Source organism: Lampris incognitus, chromosome 1 (assembly GCF_029633865.1).
Source record: "Lampris incognitus isolate fLamInc1 chromosome 1, fLamInc1.hap2, whole genome shotgun sequence".
NCBI lineage: Eukaryota > Metazoa > Chordata > Actinopteri > Lampriformes > Lampridae > Lampris > Lampris incognitus.
Window position 1 is genome coordinate 109,878,891 of NC_079211.1, and position 22,816 is coordinate 109,901,706.

The following is a 22,816-nucleotide window of genomic DNA, read 5'->3' on the forward strand; positions in this document are numbered from 1 at the left end:
ACACCTGCTGGATGAGTGAGCGACATGCAGTGTGTGTGTGTGTATATTAAACATTGTCTGTGTTTGTGTTCAGTGTGTGTGTGTGTATTAAACATTGTCTGTGTTTATGTGTGTGTGTAAAGCGTGTGTGTGTGCACATATTAAACATTGTCTGTGTGTGTGCGTATTAAACATTGTCTGTGTTTGTGTTCAGTGTGTGTGTGTGTATTAAACACTGTCTGTGTGTGTGTGCGCGTATTAAACATCGTCTGTGTGTGTGCGTATTAAACATTGTCTGTGTGTGTGTGTATTAAACATTGTCTGTGTGTGTAAAGTGTGTGTGTGTGTGTATTAAACCCTGTGTGTGTATGTATTAAACACTGTGTTCAGAGTGTGTGTGTGTGTATTAAACATTGTCTGTTTGTGTGTTCAGTGTGTGTGTGTGCATTCAAGTGTGTGTGTGTGTGTGAGAGAGAGAGATAGAGAGGAGAGATAGTTGCATCAGCCCCGTCTGTCTCTCTGTATGAGCTCTCCTGATGAAAACTGGAATACACACACACACACACACACACACACACACACACACACACACACACACACACACACACACACACACACACACACACACACACACACACACACACACACACGCGTGGAAAATGGCAGAAATAGTGAAAATGGCAGAAATAGCAGCATGTGCCTAGAAAGAGTAAGAGGGTCAGGGAGCGAAGAGGTGAGAGTGGGATGAAAAAGCTGAAGGTGGGGAAAAGGACAGATGGAGGGAGAGAAATAAGGCGAGAGAGAGAGAGAGAGAGAGAGGGAGGAAAGATATGGGGGAGATAAACAGGAGAGAGAAGACAGGGAGAGAGGGACAGGAGGTGAGGATGAGGGAGAGGACAGAGAGAGAGTGAGAGACTGACAGACAGACAGAGAGAGGGGGCGAGAGCGAGACAGAGAGAGAGAAAGATAGGGAGAAAAGATAGGGGAGAGATAAACAGGCAAGAGAGACAGAGAGCGACGAGGTGAGGATGAGAAGATGAGGGAGAGGACAGAGACAGAGAGAGAGGGCGAGAGAGACAGTGAGAGAGTGAGACAGAGAGAGAGAAAAGATAGGGGAGAGATAAACAGGCAAGAGAAGACAGAGAGAGACGAGGTGAGGATGAGAGGATGAGGGAGAGGACAGAGACAGAGAGGGAGGGTGAGAGAGAGAGACAGAGGGAGAGCGAGACAGCGAGAGAGAGAGGATAGATCAAAGGCACGGGGTAAACATGAGAGAGAGAATGACGGAGGTATAAACAGAGTAAACGAATGAGAGAGTCATGTGTTCAGGCTGAAGAATCCGCACACCTTCTCAGCCCGTTCCCCTCCCCCCTCCTCCTCCTCCTCTCAGATCTGTAATGTGATGCAATGTAGCAACAACAGGTTGAAACACAGGCTGTTACCAGCAAAGACTAAAGGTTGGGACATCTCACTCTGTCTGTGCAGGTGTGTGTGTGTGTGTTTGTGTGGTCACTGTGCACTTATGACTGGTATTACACAGAGAGAAAGGTGATTAGGAAAACAGCTTAGACAGATTATAGCCTTACAGTGTGTGTGTGTGTGTGTGAGCGTGTGTATGTGTCCACATGCATGTTAGTAAATGGGTGTGTGCATTTGTGTTTGAATTCATTGTTAATTGGTGCACCCATATGTGACTGAATGACACTCTACTGCGTGTGTGTGTTTGTTTATGTGCAAGGTGATGGGGTGTGTTTTAGCAATCACGCTGCATTAGACGTTATCATATGAGATAATAGGCTAACAAGGCCTTCACGTGCACCCCCCCTCCGCACACACACACATGCGCGCACAACCCCAGTGGGACACCCCCCCTGCCCCCACCTGGGGGCCCCAGGCTGTGCTGGCACGAGTGTTGATGTGCCGGTGTGTTTTCACGAGTACGTAGAATGTGTCCATCAGGCTGGGGAACATTCTAGAGCTCAAACCTGCACGGCCACTGGGACCCAAACCTCCAAGCCCCCGTAGAGCGAGAACGAGAGGGGGAGAGGGAGAGAGAGAGAGAGAGAGAGAGAGAGAGAGAGAGAGAGAGAGAGAGAGAGAGAGAGAGAGAGACACCTTTGTAACTGTGCAAATCTACTGGACGATGACGAAAACAACTGACCAAATACCAGAATTATCATCGACTTTCTGTCGGTCGACAAGATGATTGACTGGTTCAGTCAAATGAATACGCGCGCACGCACGCACAGGCACACGCTCCACTGACAGCCACGTGTTATTACAAGCTAGACAACGAGGGACTTGGCAGGAAGACGAGGCTCCCTCCCTCTTCGTGTGTGTGTGTGTGTGTGTGTGTGTGTGTGTGTGTGTGTGTGTGTGTGTTTACGCACACGAGCAAAACAAGACTCAACATTTACGTTGTGTAAGCTTCACTATCTGTCGCAACACGTTACTTCTCATCTCTCCTCCAGTCCTCTGCAACGACCATGGCGGTCATTTTGACGGTTTGGGATTTTCAGTTTAATAACTTCGTGAAAAAAGACACAGACCTGCCGCTCCCCGAATGCTCCTAAAACTGCATATATTTATAAAATGAGTTTTAGATCAATTGCACACAAAAAGTTATCAGATCTACCTAAAACGACCATCCGCGGTCAAAATGACGGCGCGTAATTTGCGCGTGATTGTGCGCGTCATGTGACTATTTACGACGTGTGTTGGTCGCGTCATTTCCTGCGTGAAGTTCGTTGCTCTGTTCTAGAAACACACTAGCGCCCTCCAGTGCAGAGAAATAGTCTACACTTGATTTCTGATTATTGCCAACATGTCTGGTTACAGACGCACCATGACCACCACCGAGGCGTTGCAGTATTTACAGGCGTTGGACAGCGGCCATTCTAAATTGTTTAAAAATAGTATTAAAGTTGTTAAAATGTTAATTTTGGTGTCAGTTAGTTTCATAACAGACATACTAACATATGTAACGCATTAATATCTCAACTGGGTATTTATCTTGACAGAATATAGAGTTTAAAAATCGGCAGTCATTTTGACCACCCACGGTCGTTTTAGGTAGGAGGGAAATCCCGGTCGTTCTTTAACACTTCTTTTCTGACCCTTTTTCCATCACTGTAAAGAACCACGTAGCAAGAAACCAGTTTTATTATTTATTCTCTCCTTCTCTGAGTTTGACTGTATTCTATCTGAACTATTGCAGGGCTGCAGTGGTGTGTGTGTGTGTGTGTGTGTGTGTTCCTGAGAGTGATTGCTTACATGTGAGAGTGTGTGTGTTGTGTGCATGCTGTAGTGCACATGCAATATGTATGTTATATGTATATGTATGTTAAAGCTTGTGCGTCCATGTGTCAGCATTCCAGTGTGTGTGTGTGTGTGTGTGTGTGTGTGTGTGGGTGTGAGTGAGTGAGTATCAGCGCACATATGTAATGTGTTTGTGTGTTGTAGCGTGCAAACGCAGGTGCATGTGTGTGTGTGTGTGTGTGTGACAGCGGGAGGCTGGGTGCTCATATGAGTCAGAGCATGTGGGTGTGTGCACGTGTATGTATATGTGTTTGTGTGCCTATGTGTGTCAGTGTATGTGTAGCCGGGGGCATTAGCGGCTTACTGGCCCCCCTCCCTCCCTCCCCCCCTCGCGGCTCTGGGCAGGAACAGGAATTAGACAGACTGTGGGAATTCTTACCGGGATCCAAACTGCCTGCTCCAATCACACATGAGAAGAATGGTAAAACTGCCAAACTGTGTGCCGAGATACAGAGCGAAGGCAGGGTGTGTGTGTGTGTGTGTGTGTGTGTGTGTGTGATTGAGAAAGAATTACAATTATGTAATGTCCCAGTGCGCTTTACGCCTATCATGATATTACAGAGAGAGTGGGATTAGAGCTTTGGAGCAGTGTGTGTGCGTGTGTGTGTGTGTGTGTGTGTGTGTATGGATTCGAGCCTGAGCCCCATAAAAAGGGGGGAGGGGATCAATGTACTTCAATAAACCCCTTGTAGTCAAAGCCACAAAAACCGGGTTGGGGGGGTGGGGGCAGATATAACCGCACACGTCGACCCAACGCAAGCACCCTTGAGATGCTGCGAGTGTGTGTGTGTGTGTGTTGTGTGTACACACATTTGCTGCGTGAGATTAAATGGGTCAGTTCTCATTACTAATACTATAGGGGGCGTTGTGCTGGGTGCTGCGGGGACTGGCAGGAGTATTAAAGTGGTCTTAATGTGATCAGTTTGTTTCTTCCCCTGGAAGGTAGAAGAGCAACGAGGAAGATGAGGAAGATGAGGAAATCTGCACTTGGGAAGCAGGTGAAGCATTTGCATAAACATGACATGCCTGCACACTCACTCACGCGCCACACACACACACACACACACACACACACACACACACACACACACACACACACACACTCACTCACTCACTCACTCACTCCACACGCACACACACACACACACACACACACACACACACACACACACACACACACACACACACACACACACACACACACACACACACACACACACCTAGACTTAAAGTTTCTCATTGACTCTGGTAATGATTCTCTCTACCATCCAACGTGCAATCCCACTTCTGCTCATCGATCAGCGGACTTGGCGATCCCGACCGGCGGCCGTCTCCCGACGGTGCAGCCACCCTGGCCGGGCGGTCTCGATGTGGCAAGGACAAGAACATCTTCAGCGACCCCAATGAGCAGCAACAGTGACTGTACACACCTGAGCCCACACAACGTCCAACCGAGTGATAATGACTTTAGGAAAACCCCGCAAAAACACACAAACAATGACAACAAGTGCGGGCCAGTAAACAGGGCACTCCGAATGAACCGGAAGTGGAAAGTCTTTCAAACGGTAAACAACGCGAGAATTATTTGGGATCCAACAGCAAAGCCAAAAGGTACATTAGGTGGGCACCTGTATATACGAAGCTGAAAGTCCGAAAGGGATCAGATAAATCATGTTATCCGAGTCCAACTTGGATTTCCTCTGTTTATCTGAAACTTGGCTTTATGATAACTCCCCATCTGCTGTTCTACAACTTCCGGGTTGTACCATTTTCAGGAAAGACCGAGCGGACACAAAGGCAGTCGGGGTTATGGCGTATGTAAAGGACAGCATTCGTTGTAAAGAGATTCAATGTAAGATCCACCTGATTTAGAATGTATAGGCCTAAACATGGTTTTATCTCCTAAGATGTCCTATACACTTATAGTCATTTGTCGACCACCCTCTTCCAACATTAGCTTTTATCATAAACTCAAGAAAATATTACGTCAGTGTGATTTCAAGAAAGAGGTCATTGTAATGGGTGACTTCAACTTGATTTGGGAAGACAAGTCCTTAAGGAAAAAGCTCAAGCAAACTACTGATAGTTTTAATTTGACTCAAATGGTTAAAGGTCCAACAAGAATAACCAACAGCACCAGTACCCAGATCGACCTAATATTTAGCAATAGACCCGAAAGGATAACAAAAATCACACAACATGATAACTGGGCTGTCAGACCATAATTTGGTGCTCATATCAAGAAAATTAACATGCAGGATGTTTACTACTCACACTACTCACGGCAATAAGGAACTCTGGCATCCCAATAAACAAGCAACAGCACTTCAAAACAATCATAAAAAACAAACTGAGATGATAGACTCCTTGAAAATGATTCAGAAGTAACTAGCCAAAACACTACAGAAAATTTGCAATCTATAATCAATGAATTTTCGATTAAGATGAAATGCAAAAATAAGAAGCAGACTCTCCCCTAGGTGAACAATAATGTCCAAAAATTAATGAAGGCTTTAAAAATAGCCACAAAATCAAAGATGTTCCATGATAGACATACATTCGCAATGCCAAGAAACAAGGTAAAAAGAGAATTGAGAAAAGCAAAGGCGGACATCTTCATCACAATCATTGAAAACTCTCACAGTAACTCAAAAGCTATATGAAGGCAGATTAAAAAATTAACCAGTCTAAACAAAATCATAACAAAGCCAATTGAATTGAAGGTCAATGACACAATCCGACAGAGCCCAGTTAATGTGGCAAAGGCCCTCAATTAATACTTTGTTGAGTCAGTGACTACCATAACCCAAAGTTTCACAGTTCAACAAAACAATGCATGGACTATCAGTACTAGTGAGCCAGCACTAGCATTAAGACCAGTGCCTGAGACAGAGGTTGCAAAAGTAATCGCATTTCTCAAGTCTTCAAGGACTGGGGATATTTATTGTATAAACACACTCATGCTGAAAGAGTTCAACTCCTCAATAGCTAAACCACTAACACATATCATTAATACCGCATTGGGTCAAGCGAGGTTTCCCAACTCATGGAAGTCTGCAGTTGTAACCCCTATATTCAAAGGTGGTGACCCTCGTCTGACCACCAGCTACAATATTTCACCTGTAGTATCAAAGGTATTCGAAAAACTAGTCCCCAAACAAAGCATTGACCATCTCAACAATACCTCTTCCCACTGCACCCAATGCAATTTGGATTCAGGGCTAATCACTCAACAGAAACAGCTACATGCTATTTCATAGAAAAAGTTAAGGCATCAATGGACAAAGGCGAGGCTGTATGGGCTATGTTGCTTGATCTATGGAAAGCATTCGATACCGTTAATCATAACATCCTACTGCATAAACTACTAAATTTCCCAATATTTCCACATAATTTGCCAACCTTATCAGAACCTACCTCTCATTTCGCTCCCATCTTGTCAGAATTGATACATGTAATTCTCTAGCTCTATCATTTGGTGTCCCACATGGCTCTATACTGGGTACAGTCCTATTCAGCATGATCTACCTTCTGTGGGTGGAAAATGTGACATCTTAATGTATGCTGATGATAGTTATTTTTTTCTCATGGTAAAACTACAGAAGAGGTAACAATCAAGTTCACAAATGTTATGTTGAAGGTCACATCCTGGCTTAACCAATGTCGTCTGCAATTGAATGTGTCGAAAACAGTTTGTATTTTTTTCTCAAAAGGCAACATCACGATATTCTCATCCAGAGAAAGAGACTACAAGTTGTCTCAGAATACAAATAGGAGTACACATAGAGTCAAACCTCAGCTTCAAAACCCACATAAAAAGGGTCTCCAATGAAGTAGGATTTAGTTTGGCAAATTTCAGGTTTACCAGAGACTTACTATCAACTGAGGCAGCAAAGATATACTTCCACTCAATGGTTGTTTCCTACATTACCTATTGCCTGATAAGCTGGTCTAACACACTCTACAACATTTAAAACCACTGGAATCATTATACAAACAAGCACTTAAAACCTTAGACAAGAAGCCATTCACTTTTCATCATTGCCATATTCTAGAAAAGTATAATCTACTTAGTTGAGAAAACCTCATCAAATACAAAAATGCCTGCCTAGTTTATAAGATCATGCATGGTTTAGCTCCTCCTCCTCTGTCCAGCTTCATCAACTTCAAATCTACCACAAACAGAGCTACCAGAAGTACAGCTAGAGGGGACTGCACAACCCCACTCAGGAGAACTGCATTTAGTCAGGCCGTCTTCTCCTTTAGAGCATCACATCAATGGAACTCAGCACCACAATCAATTAGAGAGTCCCCATTCTATTATTCATTGACGTGTAATGACAACAAATGGCTTATTAAGAACCAACAATGTCAAAATCGATGCTATTCGCACACACCTTTAACATGTTGTTTAACTGTATTGTACATTAGCGGTGTTATATGTCATCTTTTTTATATATATTATTTTCTATATAATCTTTATCATCTTTTTCTACATTATTTGTCTATTCTGTACATTTTCTTGTTTGTTTGCTCTTGTTGTTCTTGTCTTGTATATTAACTATGTTGTATGTTTATTTTTTAATTTTTTGTACTATTTTATTATCCTCGGATGCCTAACATCATCAAGCAAAGGGACTGCCGATGGGAACGAGCCTATTAGCTAACTCAGGTACATTTAAATTTGTTTTGAATATTAGTCAATGTACATTGTCCCTTCCCAAATAAACGTTTCAACTAAACTCTGCAAAGTGAGTTGAAGCCGCTTCAACTATACTGTGTTGTGAATGGAGATGTTAAACATTAACACCTCCATTTCCACATCGTGCGTCGTCTGCTTATCCACAGCTGGCGAAACCTGAGTCACTCATCCCTCTGACCAGACTCACTCAAATGGCAAAGTGAACATTTATTTGCCCATGAAGGTAGTCAAGGAAAACAACAGTGGTACAGTGTTAACTGTTGCGTATCTGAGCGTGCACACTGCACAACACACACCATTCACAGAGAACAGCTATCTCCTTGTTTAGTTACTCAATCTCTGCTGAGGCCAACTTTTGTGTCACAAGTTTCTAACTATTTTCCAACATGCAGCTATTTCTAGACCTTTCACACACACAAACACACACACGTTATCATGTGCACCCACTGTAGCACGCAGATGCACACACACACACGCGTAACACTGGAACAAGCCGTGGTTTGCCTGCTGCCATCCAATTTCTTTTTTTTTTTAATTCAATGTGATTGCTTCAGCGAGACAGCAGAGACAAGAGAGCCAGCCAGGCAGCCAGCCTCCATTACGGGTCAAACGAGACCCAGTTTCCACTCTCCTGATCCCTGTGGTGCCTGTCCAACTGCAACATGGAGGGGATTTGGATAGACACCAGGCTGAACGACACGGCGCGTGCCGCAGGGTGAAGCTCCAATACAGCGAATGAGAATTAAAAAAATCAGATGACTCCAAGACTGAACGTATGAGTTGGATCCGTGTCGTCTGCTTGAAACAGTTTAAAGTCCCTCTGCAGGCATGTTTTGAGACATACAAAATGCTCTGCTTGACTAAATGATGTGTCTGATGAGGGGTTTTTTTCTGCAAAGTTCAATTATCTTGTTCAAATCCTGAAATCTGCGGCACAGTGGCGCAGTGGTTAGCACGGTCGCCTCACAGCAAGACGGTCCTGGATTCGAGCCCCGCAGCAGTCTAACCTTGGGGGTCGTCCCGGGTCATCCTCTGTGTGGAGTTTGCATGTTCTCCCCGTGTCTGCGTGGGTTTCCTCCAGGTGCTCCGGTTTCCTCCCACAGTCTAAAGACATGCAGGTCAGGTGAATTGGTCATACTAAATTGTCCCTAGGTGTGTGTGGGTGAATGTATGTGTTGGCCCTGTGATGGCCTGGTGGCCTGTCCAGGGTGTCTCCCCGCCTGCCACCCAATGACTGGGATAGGCTCCAGCATCCCCGTGACCCTGACGGCAGGATAAGCGGTTTGGATAATGGATGGATGGATGGATGTAAATCCTAAAATCTACTCCTTCTCCTTCATTAAAAAAAAAAATCCAGAATCTATGAATACACAAATTATCCCCACCCCCAATTCAAATCTCCCCACCCCTCCATCACTGGCCTGCCGTGCATGTACCTGTTCACCATCCACTCTGCTCATCAAACACAGTAACCTCTGCTTGAAGAAGGCTACTGCAAACTTGCGTTTTCTCTTCGGGGGCTGGGACATTATGAATTTTCCAAGTAAACTGCACCCGTTTCTCTTGGATTTTCGCATCCTTTGGTAAGGATAAACGAAGGCTCGCCGTTTCTCCTTTTGTAATTTGCAGCCAAAACAAAACACGTCTCTGCCACCGTTTCTGGAAGTAGTGAAACTTAAAGCTGGCAAAATTACAATAAGTAGCCACATGGCTGAAGTGAGTGCACATAATGATATGTAAAGCACCACCCCGTCCAACGGGATTGGTTCCTTAGGGTTGCGGCGTATGAAATCCTGCCTGTCTGAATCTGTTTGTTTGAGCCTGTCCTTGGTACACTACACTTTCAATGCAGATATAATCAGCCATGGCGTTGACTGCTTATTCTGCCCCTGATATGTCCTGTAACATTACCCTAACACCACATGTACATGTTAACAAGGTTAAAAACGGGGCATCCGGGTGGCGTGGCGGTCTATTCCGTTGCCTACCAACATGGGGATCGCTGGTTCGAATCCCCATGTTACCTCCGGCTTGTCAGGCGTCCCTACAGACACAATTGGCTGTGTCTGCGGGTGGGAAGCCGGATGTGGGTATGTGTCCTGGTCACTGCACTAGCGCCTCCTCTGGTCGGTCGGGGTGCCTGCTTGGGGAGGGGGGGATAGCGTGATCCTCTCACACGCTATGTCCCCCCTGGTGAAACTCCTCACTGTCAGGTGAAAAGAAGTGGCTGGCGTCGCCACATGTATCAGAGGAGACATGTGGTAGTGTGCAGCCCTCCCCGGATCGGCAGAGGGGGTGGAGCAGCGACCGGGACGGCTCGGAACAGTGGTGTAAGTAGCCGGATACAATTGGGGGGGGGGGTAAAAAAAAAAAACCCCAAAACAAAACTTGATTTTCATCGGAGGGGGTCTTTAACTTCACAGCAATACAACAGATGAAGCAAAGAGTGCAACTTCATACATACAGGAAGAACAAAAAGAAAATAAATTGCTATTTCTTTTTTTGCTGACAGGCAAGAAAAATAAAATTTAAGCAAAAAAACTGAAAATCAAACACACTGTACCAAAGCATCCTAATAGGTATGATGTTGGAGAACTCCTGGCCACAGACTGCACAGACTTTACAGGGTGTACAGACTATACAGGGTGTACAGACTGGACTTTACAGGGTGTACAGGGCATAGAGACAGTACACCCTGTACAGTCTGTATGCCCTGTCCGTACACCCTATACAGGGTGATGAAAGGCATGTGTGGCATCACTGACATGTGGTAGCCTACCTGTATGAAAGGCGTGAGGGGAGGCGGGTATGGACTCTCTCTCTCTCCTCAGCGACTGTCTATAAACCACGCCGTTGCCTCATGTCACACATACAACCTGAGAGACACAACGACAGACAGAGAAAAAAAAAAGAAAGAAAAAAGAATACCGTAGTTAGACAGTTGTTTTGAGAATGATTCCAGTGAGTTCTTCACATTTTTTTTTAAATTTTTCGTTGCAGGGGCCGTGTATTCTGCCTGACTGAACCTCTTCATGAGCGCAAACACAGACTCTCCTCCCCAAATCCATGACCTTGAGGAAACCGACGCAAACTGGATGCTTCAAGCAAGCTTTCACATGCACACAACTTTACAACATCCACACACCTGCGGGCATGCACAAGCCAAACCAATCTCTTTTTCACTCACTCACACACACACACACACACACACACACACGTACACATGCTATACAAGCGCACGTCGCATTGTTTTGACAGGGGAAGGCCGGCGGCCACTGTGCCGTGTCTTGTTTTGACAAGCAGGTGGGGCGTTAACGGTGAACCTTGCCCAACTCCCCCCTGTACACTCTCAGTCGTATGATGATGGGATTAAAAACAAAACAAAACAAATTAAATAATAATAAAACAAAAACAGGTTATTGACATTCCGGCAGGTGAACAACCCACATGACCTTCGCTCCTAGGGAATTACTTCCTAGTTTGGGCCTGAAACCGGCCCGTGTGTCCCGGCGCTTTTCCTCCCACGCACTTCTATCATCCAGTTTTCACCCTGTCATTCTGTGCCACTGGCTCTACCTCTCGTTCTCTCTCTCTCTTCCTCCCTCTCTTTTAGATGGTGCCGAGCAGCAGCTCACATGTTCAGATGGAACCACTTTCAATAATAAAGGAGGAGAGGAGATGGAGGGATGGGAAAGGAGGGAGGGGAAAAATGTATTGTGCTCCCTCTGAGTGTCCCTGAATGATTTATAACACGATCTGACGCTTGCAGGAGCCTCTGGGAAAGTTGCAGCCATCGCACCCCTCCCCTCTTCCTCCTCTTTGCCTGCTCCCTTCTGTTCAGTGTTTGCCAGAAGAGGAGGACTGGAAGTGAATTGGGAGGAAGGGTGACGGAGGCAGAGAGCGAGAGAGAGAACAAGGGGGGGGGGTCAAGGACAGTGTCGTAGATGCCACGCACAACTGTTGTTTGTAATTGTTGTTTGTAATTGGAAAGTCACATCATATCCTGACTAGATGCTACACACTGACGTTGTAAAAAAGATGGTTTTGTGCCAGTTCAACAGAGCTACAGTCAGCTGATCCGAATCCTGTCGTTAGCTAACCAACCCAAAAAAAGAGAGCCAACACATCAGAAACACTTCAAAACTTTGATCAGAAGATGGATTTGTCTGAACATGTTAAAGGTGAAGAGCCTTCCTCGCATTTCTGTCGATGGCGTTTCTGTGAAATCCTATCTTGGATGAAACCACGTGGACAGCTCAAAGTAATGGAATACGAGGGAGAATAGTGGTGGTGGGGGGCAGAAAAAAATCTATTTTAAAATAGATAGATCTATACATTAAAATATATTCTAAAAATATATTATAATATATTATATATTTATATCCATCCATCCATCCATCCATCCATTATCCGAACCGCTTATCCTGCTCTCAGGGTCGAGGGGATGCTGGAGCCTATCCCAGTAGGCTTTGGGCGGCAGGCGGGGAGACACCCTGGACAGGCTGCCAGGCCATCACACAGGGCCCACACACACACACACACACACACACACACACACACACACACACACACACACACACAGGGACAAGTTAGTACGGCTGAGTCACCTGACCTACATGTCTTTGGACTGTGGGAGGAAACCGGAGCACCCGGAGGAAACCCACGCAGACACGGGGAGAACATGCAAACTCCACACAGATGACGGCCCGGGATGACCCACCAAGGTTGGACTACTCCGGGGTTCGAACCCAGGACCTTCTTGCTGTGAGGCGACCGCACTAACCACTGCACCACCATGCCGCCCATTCTATATTTAAATATTATATAAAAATATATTTATAAAAATATATCACCAATAAGGATTGCTATGTCAATAAGAAATGATGCAAAAACTTTAAACACCTTACAGCAGCATATATTTTTAGATGCACTCACACTCAAACATTTTTGGAACGGTGGCAGAATGCAACCCCCCACTCTAAACAAATGGTACAACTTAAACATGAGCCTAAATATCAGTTTGTGAGCGATTCAGAAGCCAGCTTCACGAGGAGCTTCGCATCTAAAAACCATGAAATGAAGAGACAGGGAGCAAGAGACAGAAATATCAGGGGTCTTCTCTCGGTTAATTTTTCCCACTTTCACGCTAATAAAACACACAAAGAGGGGGGATGCATTCAGTGCCATTCTTGCCGTTTCTTATGCCGACTGTGTGATATGCTGCTTTTGTGTTGCATTTGATGGCCAGTCGGCCACCATGCAAGAAAACATCATATGTAATGATAGTTTGTCTCTTCTCTTATTTCTTTCCCCCTTTAAAGTGGGGGGGGGGCATTTTTTTATCTGTTTTTGAGGCTTTTATATAATTCTGTGGCTTAATCCAGCCACTGAGGATGCACAAGCCAGTGCATTCTTCATGCTGGTCCCAAGCCCGGATAAAAGGGGAGGGATGCGTCAGGAAGGGCACTTGGTGTAAAACCTTTGCCAAATGAAATTCTGAAGGAAGAGTATGTCAAGAGTGTGCGGAGGTGAAGAGAGTGTCAGACAGAGTGATAAGTATGTAGATGGAAATCAAAGGTGTGTTGATGAATGTTATCCGCGCATATGCCCCGCAAGTTGGGTTTGAGATGGAAGAGAAAGAAGAATACTGGAGTGAGTTGGATGAAGTGGTGGAGAGGGTACCCAAGGAGGAGAGAGTGCTGATTGGAGCAGACTTCAATGGGCATGCTGGTGAAGGGAACAGACGTGATGAGGAGGTGATGGGAAGGTATGGTGTCAAGAGAGGAATGTAGAAGGACAGATGGTGGTGGATTTTGCGAAAAGGATGGAAATGGCTGAGGTGAATACATATTTCAAGAATAGGGAGGAACACAGGGTGCTGTACAAGAGCGGAGGAAAGTGCACACAGGTGGACTATATTTTACGTAGGAGGTGCAATTTGAAAGGGATTAGAGACTGCGATGTGGTGACAGGGGAGAACGTAGCTAGGCAGCATCGGATGGTGGTCTTTAGGGTGACTTTGGAGACCAAGAAGAGGAAGAGAGTGAAGGCAGAGCCAAGGATCAAATGGTGGAAGTTGAAGAAGGAAGACTGTTGTGTGGAGTACAGGGAGGAGTTAAGACAGGCACTGGGTGGCAGTGAAGAGTTGCCGGATGGCTGGGCAACCACTGCAGAAATAGTGAGGGAGACAGCTAGGAAGGTACTTGGTGTGTCATCAGGACAGACGACAAGGAGACTTGGTGGTGGAATGAGGAAGTACAGAGAAAGATGTTGGCAAAGAAGAAGTGGGCTAGTCAGAGAGATGAAGATAGTGGGAGTACAAGGAGATGAGGCGTAAAGCGAAGAGAGAGGTAGCGAAGGGAAGGGGGAGATACAGAACAAACCTAAGAGTACATCGGTCACCATCTTACAATGCTGTGATTGCAGCCATTCCCAAATCCTCTTTGAATAGTACACATGGCCACTGTAACGCTAGTTAATGATCACGGCAATTTACATATGAAACCGGTCGTTGGTTTTGGTCGTTATGCCACCATATTGTCTATAAGGGTGGGGATACCTGCAGTCAGTTTAGCCTGAACATGTCCCTCAGATGAGTGATGAGACGTTTCTCTCAATAAACGTTGTGTCCAGATGAACTGATTCAACTTTCCGTGACTCAAACAAACATTTTCCATCCTTAAAACACACACATACCTCCTCCACATTCTACCACAAGCTGTCACAAACAGTCAGCCTTTGTAACCAATCAAAAGCTGAAAAAATGTCTTCATCCAATAAATAATTATTTTAATAGTAGGATGCCAGTTTCAGCATGAAGGAACATACTGTCAGATGGGCCTTCAACAGACCTGCCTGTTTCAAAGAAGCTAAATCCTCGGCAAAGGAAAAAAGTAGATGAGGAGAGTCTGCCGGTCTCCATCTGTTTCTGTCCCAATATCTCTCTCAGTCTCTCTTTTTGCCTTTCATTTTCAATTTTGACTGATGCCTTTTTCACGTAATGAGATTTTCAAACATTTTCCCAGCTTAAAATCCTAGCGAGGCCAAATGTCATCAACCAATGCAATAATACTCATCCCCGTCAACCGAGGACTGTCCGGATCCAACTGGGACTGTCAGTATGCAGCAGTCCATTCAACTTGGGAAGTCAGTAGGGTTTGCCCCGAATATCCAGATACCCAGATACTGGTTTAGTAGGCTGGTGTTCAAACATTATTTCAGTATTCAAATGCTTTTTTCCACCTTTTCTTTTTCATCTGCACAGCCACGTCAGGAGTGGTTGAATAAAGTATCGTAACAAGGGGTGGCCAAATGGCGGGCTTCGGGACTGAATTTCAGCATTCAAGGTTTTTGTAAAGGTCCCGTTGTGGCAGGGTTGGCTGGACAATATCAAAGTCAGTCCTTTACCTCCGGCATGGTCAGGCGTCCCTACGGACACAATTGGCCGTGTCTGCGGGTAGGAAGTCAGATGTGGGTATGTGTCCTGGTCGCTGCACTAGCGCCTCCTCTGGTCGGTCGGGGCACCTGTTCCGGGGGGAAGGGGGAATAGCATGATCCTCCTACGCACTACGTCCCCCTGGCGAAACTCCTCACTGTCAGGTGAAAGAAGCAGCTGGCAACTCCACATGTATAGGATGAGGCATGTGGTAGTCTGCAGCCCTCCCCGGATCGGCAGAGGGGGTGGAGCAGCAACCGGGACGGCTCGGAAGAGTGGGGTTACTGGCCAAGTACAGTTGGGGAGAAAAAAAAAGGGGGAAGCCCCCCCCAAAAAATTCAAAGTCAGTCCTGTATACATCCGCTTGATTGACATTTGACTGCTATTTATAATGTAACAGTTCCAAACACATTTCTTTGGAGATTAATCCAGTGTCTGTTGTTCCCTTTACCTAACCAAACACGATGTTAGTTATTTCCATATGCCGTTCCCTGACAAGTAGTTTTGATTGGCCGACTCATCTCAGAGTTCAGCGTTCATGTCTTTGCATGAACTTTACATCCATATCATATTTTGAAAAAAAGATCTCCAGTAACAACAGAAGAAAACAGAGGAATTACTATCGTTTTGCCCTTTTTATGAGACCCTCCTGGAATTAGGACAATATGAGTAGGAGTTTCATTCACCATGTTGAATAAACCTAATAATTCAACCATGTTGAATAAACCTAATATATTACACCCCTTTGGAACTGGCCAGTAAATATGACGTAGGTGTTACAAATCATTTTACTCATTCATGCAGAGTTTTCCAAGACAGAAAAGAAAGCGGACTGAACTCTGAGTAATCAAAAGATCTTTGCGATTCAGGCAGTTGCAGCTTTCTTTTTAAGAATGCAGGGTTTTTTTTTATGCACACGAATGCAATATAATGGCTTTGGTTTGATTGTCATTATTTGATTGTCATTTGATTGTCATGTCCATGTCTGTCCAGGTCTTCGCTTGATGGCTGGGAGAGCTGGCGCTAGATCAGCTGGGAGAGCCTGGTCTGCTGTGTCCTGTGGGCCCAGGGACCACGGCCTTGCACGGAGCGTCGCCCGAAGAGGAAAAACCGAGGGCGATCTGACAGGACGCAGAAGCGGGGCAGGCTAAGCTAACTGCTAGCCCATGCAGACCGGTAGTTCCGATAACACTGACGGAGGTCTGGCGGCGACCTCGCCTAGCGCTGACTGTGTTTTTTGTGTCGCCGTGTGGAGTGCGGGGATGTGTGTCGAAGGTGTCTGGCTGGGAGAGCTGGCATTGGATTGGCTGGGGGAACCTGGTCTGCTGTGTCCGGTGGCCCAGGGACCACGGCCCTACCTGGAGCTGCACCCAAGGAGGAAACACCGAGGGCAGTCTGACAGGATGCGGAAGCAGAGCAGGCTAAGCTAACTGCTAGCCCATGCAGACCGGCAGTTCCGACGGTCATCAAGGTGTTCTCTCTCTAGGACAGTGATTTATTTATTTGTCATTTGTTTTGTAGTTTTTTGTGTTCTTATAGTTTTTGGATATGTTGTTGTCTTTGTGTTACAGTGCTGTGGGCTGGGGAAAATGAAAGTGTTCCTGATTAAACTGTCACATTCGTTAGATGAAATAGCTTAGTCACAGCCCAAGAAAGTTTACCAGTTTGGTCATTTTAAAGACGAATGGCTAAAAGACCAACGTTATAGAGTCTTGAACCAGTTTGGGGACCAGCGGGAAACCGTATGTTATCCACACAAATTCATGCTGGCAGGTAATTTAGATCTTTCTTGAAACCTGCAGGTTGGTTTGAAGGTGAAGCTTGAAACGGGGTATTCAGGACACACCTAGAAGTCAGTAATTCCAAGTCACGGGTTCTACTCGCTGAAATCAACAAAATCCAACTGATAATTTTTGAGAGACAAAGTAAATACAAGGCCACCAGGAGCAAATGCTTGTTTCCTAGGTTCCCAAGCGCTGATGCTAATGTTAGCTAATTAAGTTAAATTAGCTAACTGTCAAAGAGACTTAACTTAGTTGTCTCCTCCATCCATCCATCCATCCATAATCTGAACCACTTATCCTGCCCTCTCTCAGGGTCACGGGGATGCTGGAGCCTATCCCAGCAGTCATTGGGTGGCAGGAGGAGAGACACCCTGGACAGGCCGCCAGGCCATCACACAGGGCCCACATACACACACACACACACACATTCATACCTAGGGACAATTTAGTACGACTGATTCACCTGACTTACATGTCTTTCGACTGTGGGAGGAAACCGGAGCACCCGGGTGAAACCCACACAGACACTGGGAGGACATGCAAACTCCACACAGGGGACGACCTGGGATGACCCACAAGGTTGGACTACCCTGGGGCTCGAACCCAGAACCTTCTTGCAGTGAGGCGACCACGCTAACCACTGTGCCACCCGTTGTCTCCTCCATGTACCATGGAATCCAGCAATACTGTCTCAGTATAGCTGGTGTTAGAGAGCTGTTTGATGAAATACATCCTCACTTCTGAAGTTGAACAGAAAGTAGAACAATTACACAATCACAAGGGATGTGGCAGTGAACATTTAGTCATTTTGACGCCAAAATGTAGGTGTTGGTGCAGCATCTGCAATGGCATTAGCGTTTTTTTTTTAATGTTGTAATGTGGTGATACACAATTGAGGGTAGATTCACCAGGGGCTGCTGCTCCTTTAAGGCAGACGTTCAGAGTGCTGACGTAGGCACTGCTTAGAGTTTCCGGGGTGGAGCCATATTTGCAGCAGCCTAGCGGTTAGCTGGTTGCCACCAGAGATTGAGCTGTATCGGTGTCGTTTTGTGTGGCGAGTAAACGGAATTGACTCGACTCGATCTCTCTGTCTCCTCATTCCTGCACTCCCACAATAAGTTATATTTATAGATATATGGCTGTGCCGCATGTGTCATCTCCAATTGCAACAATGGATCAGTATATACTCCAAAAACACAAACTGACATCATTACTTTTGAGGTCGATTACACAACACAGCTTTGACTCGACAACTCGGAAGTCGGGACCGGGACCATGCTTTTCATGGATGTAATTTAAAGTGAAAGTACACAACTTTTCAACTTTATGTTCTCGGTAACATCCAGCCCTTAGCTTAACACACACACACACACACACACACACACACACACACACACACACACACACACACACACACAAATAACCCCGTTCACACTGGCCAAAAAACCCGCTAACACCCGCTACCATCGGCCTTTGGGGGTCAGCGTAAAAGGGTACAGTCGGCATTCACTCCCGGGTCACATGACTCTGCAGTAGACGCGGGTATTTATCGGCTCCGCCTCCGATCGGCATTGACGTAAACGCGACACCCGGGTGGACGCGCTAATTTGCGCGATGACGTAGCGCCATTGTCCGCGCGTCGGTAACTTCTGCGACTCTTTGCCATCTCAGCCACAAATCCCACCCGTCTTCGTTCAAGCAGCGCTCGAACATCGTTCAGTCTGCGTTGAGTTTGTATGGTTTGAAAGAGAGGCTGAAGTACAAGTACATGAAAAGTAACGTTAACCACAGTCTCTCTGGCTTCCATGCTGCTTTCTACTGTTTACTTCCGTTTTCCGGCGCGTTCGTGACGTCACAGCGTCAAAGATGACGCCACATAACAAAAGAAAGGTAAACTCGTCTGCTGGCAGTCAGACCCGGGTCTGCTGACACCGTAAAAGGAGTCAACTGGCTATTTTTAGCGGGCTTACCTGCGTTTAAAAACCCGCTTATACACGCTAATTTTGGTGTAAGAAGTGTAGATGACTATAGTCACACTCATGTTGGTTTTGGTGGGTTGTAAGTGCCTTGCCCTAAGGCACTTCAGCTTTGGTGGTCGTTGAATGAGGAGAGTGTTTCTTCTTTGCTTATCCCCCGTCTAGCTAGCTTTTGGTAGCCAGTCTTGTGAACTTTATAAATTTCGTAGAGGAGGGTGTCGTGCTGCGTGGGTGACTTTGTCCCCAGACTGACCACCTGAAGCGGAAAGGTCAACAAGACGTCGTCCGTGAGCTGAGTGGAACTTCCATCCACCGCGAGGTTTCAGCCTGTGCGCTAGCTTGGAGGCTAAAAGTGGGAAACTCTTCACATTACCCACAGCTCTAGAGCAGGCCCAGCTGGTAGATAGGCCACACGTGTCCTACGTTTGTCTCTCAATCCACTGACACCCACACTGATTTTGGCATTAGACCTAGCTAATCTTCGTAGGTAACACTCTTTGGTGGTGGTGGGAGTGTGTGTGTGTGTGTGTGTGTGTGTGTACACATGTCTCAACACTGTCACTAAGCTCTCGAGATGAGAGCCGCCCCGGAGTCTCCAAATCCTGCTTTAGTGGGAGTTTGTGTGTGTGTTAGTGTGTGTGCATGTGTGTATTCTCTCACTCTGTGCAAATGAGTCACCGCTATAAAAATCCACACCATGCAGCCCTGGCTGGATAATTGGGACATAATGTTTAGTTTCATTCTATCTCCATGGATTAGTTTATTTTCATCCTAGGGAGAGTTCCGCGTTTTGCCGAAATTGCCTCACATTTGGGCATCCACACAGTGTTTAAAATGATGTTTCACGATGGAACGTTTAATGTTCATTTGTTCGTCTTTTTTGAACATGCCCTCCCTCGGTATGACTCATTAAAAGTCAGCCTCAGACGGAAGATGCCCTGAGAAACCCAGAGTCCCCAGCAGCCGGTAAACCCCCCCCCCCCCCGCTTCTGCTCTCGCTGTGATGGACTGCATCTGCTAGAAGTTAAGATCACAAGAACACAGCAGAGAGCAGTGAAAGCGGTTCAGAAAGGTTCGGACAGGTCTGTAGACGGCGTAAAGACAGTCGCAGGAAGTGTCGGACACACTTTCACTGACACACGGACTAGTTCGGGGCACGCTGAAAGGGTCATAGGGCACATACATGACTTCACCTGGTCTGCTTCAGACCTCATGTAAGTTCTGCAACATCAACACAGGACTAACATGGCTATTTGTGTGTGCGCGTGTGTGTGTGTGTGTCCATCCACCTAACCGACATGCAAAACAAGGAATGCAACCTGAAGGAGTATCAGCACACGAATGTGTTTTGACTCAATATAACCAGTCTTTTATCCATCCATCCATTATCCGAACCGCTTATCCTGCTCTCAGGGTCGAGGGGATGCTGGAGCCTATCCCAGCAGTCATTGGGCGGCAGGTGGGGAGACACCCTGGACAGGCCGCCAGGCCATCACACAGGGCCGATATACCCACACATTCATACCTAGGGGCAATTTAATATGGCCGATCACCTGACCTATGTCTTTGGACTGTGGGAGGAAACCCACGCAGACATGGGGAGAACATGCAAACTCCACACAGAGGACGACCTGGGATGACCCCCAAGGTTGGACTACCCTGGGGCTCGAACCCAGGACCTTTTTGCTGTGAGGCCACTGCACTAACCACTGCACCACAGTCTTTTATTACGTATATAGCAAATCTTCTACATAACATGTTTTATTATCATTCTAAAGAAAGGATGATACAGTAACATTCACCATCTTACCGGTACAGTGAAGGACTCACACCTACAGAGTCATGTATAACCTACACTTGTTTCTGTTTTTTTGGATTTTCCCCCCTTTTTCTCCCAGATTGTACTTGGCCAATAACCCCACTCTTCTGAGCCGTCTCGGTCGCTGCTCCACCTCCTCTGCTGATCCAGGGAGGGCTGCAGACTACCACATGCCTCCCCCGATACATGTGGAGTTGCCAGCCGCTTCTTTTCACCTGATGGTGAGGAGTTTCGCCAGGGGGACGTAGTGCGTGGGAGGATCACGCTATACCCCCCAGTTCCCCCTCCCTTCTGAACAGGCACCCCGACCGACCAGAGGAGGCGCTAGTGCAGCGACCAGGACACATACCCACATCCGGCTTCCCACCCTCAGACACGGCCAGCTGTGTCTATAGGGACGCCCGACTAAGCCGGAGGTAACACAGGGATTCGAACCAGCGATCCCCGTGTTGGTAGGCAACGGAATAGACCGCCATGCCACCCGGACGCCAACCTACATTTGTTACATGACGCAATTCACTTATCTTTATCCAGTCTGTTTGGGCCTTTAGTGGTCTGATCTTTTGCATTTGGCTTCTAAATGAGACTTTTAATGGTTTTCTTAATTTAGCTTAAAAGTGTCTTTACGTATGCTGAATAACCCAGGTAAGGACATCACAGAGAGTCGAATCAGTTCATCTGGACACAACGTTTAGTGAGAGAAATGTTTCATCCCTCATCTACTGAGGGGGGGGGGCTAAGAGTACACCTGTCACCGTCTTACAATGCTGTGACTGCAAACTATTCCCCAATCCTGTGTGAATAGCACACATGGCCACTGGAACGCTAGTTCATGGCCATGCCCCTATCTGCATATGAAACCGATCGTTGGTTTCGGTCATTATGCCACTGTATTGTTTATAAGGGTGGGGACACCTGAAGTCAGCTGAGACTGAAGAGGTCACTTAGGGCCCTGACACACCAGGCCGGCGGTCCAGGTGAGCGTCTGTCACCCTAGTTTCTGTAGTGTGTCCCGCACCGTCGGCACCACTCGGACCCCTGCCTGCAGCTTTTCGTCCGTCCGATTCAGCATGTTGAATGGGCGGAGCCCGTTGGTGAGAGAGATCACTCTGATTGGCTGTTCAGCTCAGCCAATCAGTGCAGAACGTACATGCCAGTTGGCCGTCAGCTGCAGTTGGCCCCTGAATTGGCCCCCAGCTGGCCCCCAGCTGGCCCCTGAATTCGCTACAATATGTATAAATTTGCCGTCACTGCGGCAATTTGCCGCTACAATGTGTATAAATATGCCGCCGGTGGCGTAAGTGGTTAGCGCGGTCACCTCACAGCAAGATGGTTCTGGGTTCAAGCCCCGGGTAGTCTAACTTTGGGGGTTGTCCCGGGTTGTCCTCTGTGTGGAGTTTGCATCTTCTCCCCGTGTCCGCGTGGGTTTCCTCCTGGTGCTCCGGTTTCCTCCCACAGTCCAAAGACATGTAGGTCAGGTGACTCGGCCGTACTAAAGTGCCCCTAGGTGTGTGTGTGTGTGTGTGTGTGTGTGTGTGTGTGTGTGTGTGTGTGTGTGTGTGTGTGTGTGTGTGTGTGTGTGTTTGTGTGTGCATGCACGAACGACGCTGGTTTGCAGTATGGAATTTTGACACCAAACCTGTAGTCTGGTGGAGCTAACACCAACAACCCCTCACACACACACACACAAACACACACAGAGCTGGCTCGGGGGGGGGGGGGTATTTCAAGTAGTAGCTACTGTAGAAGACCCCTTTGTGCATCTATCAGGCAGTTGTATCCCAAATGTTTTAACAGTAAAAC

The 22,816-nt window shown here is 46.6% G+C and overlaps 1 protein-coding gene across 1 annotated transcript in view; it reads right to left on the bottom strand.

Annotated features, from left to right (window-relative positions):
- Positions 1 to 22,816, bottom strand: part of taok3a (TAO kinase 3a) — a 135,436-nt gene that overhangs the window by 68,504 nt on the left and 44,116 nt on the right. Inside the window, exon 2 of the mRNA XM_056273590.1 lies at positions 10,779 to 10,875. The gene's annotated coding sequence lies outside the window, so the exon portion shown is untranslated. The remainder of the gene's footprint in view (positions 1 to 10,778; positions 10,876 to 22,816) is intronic.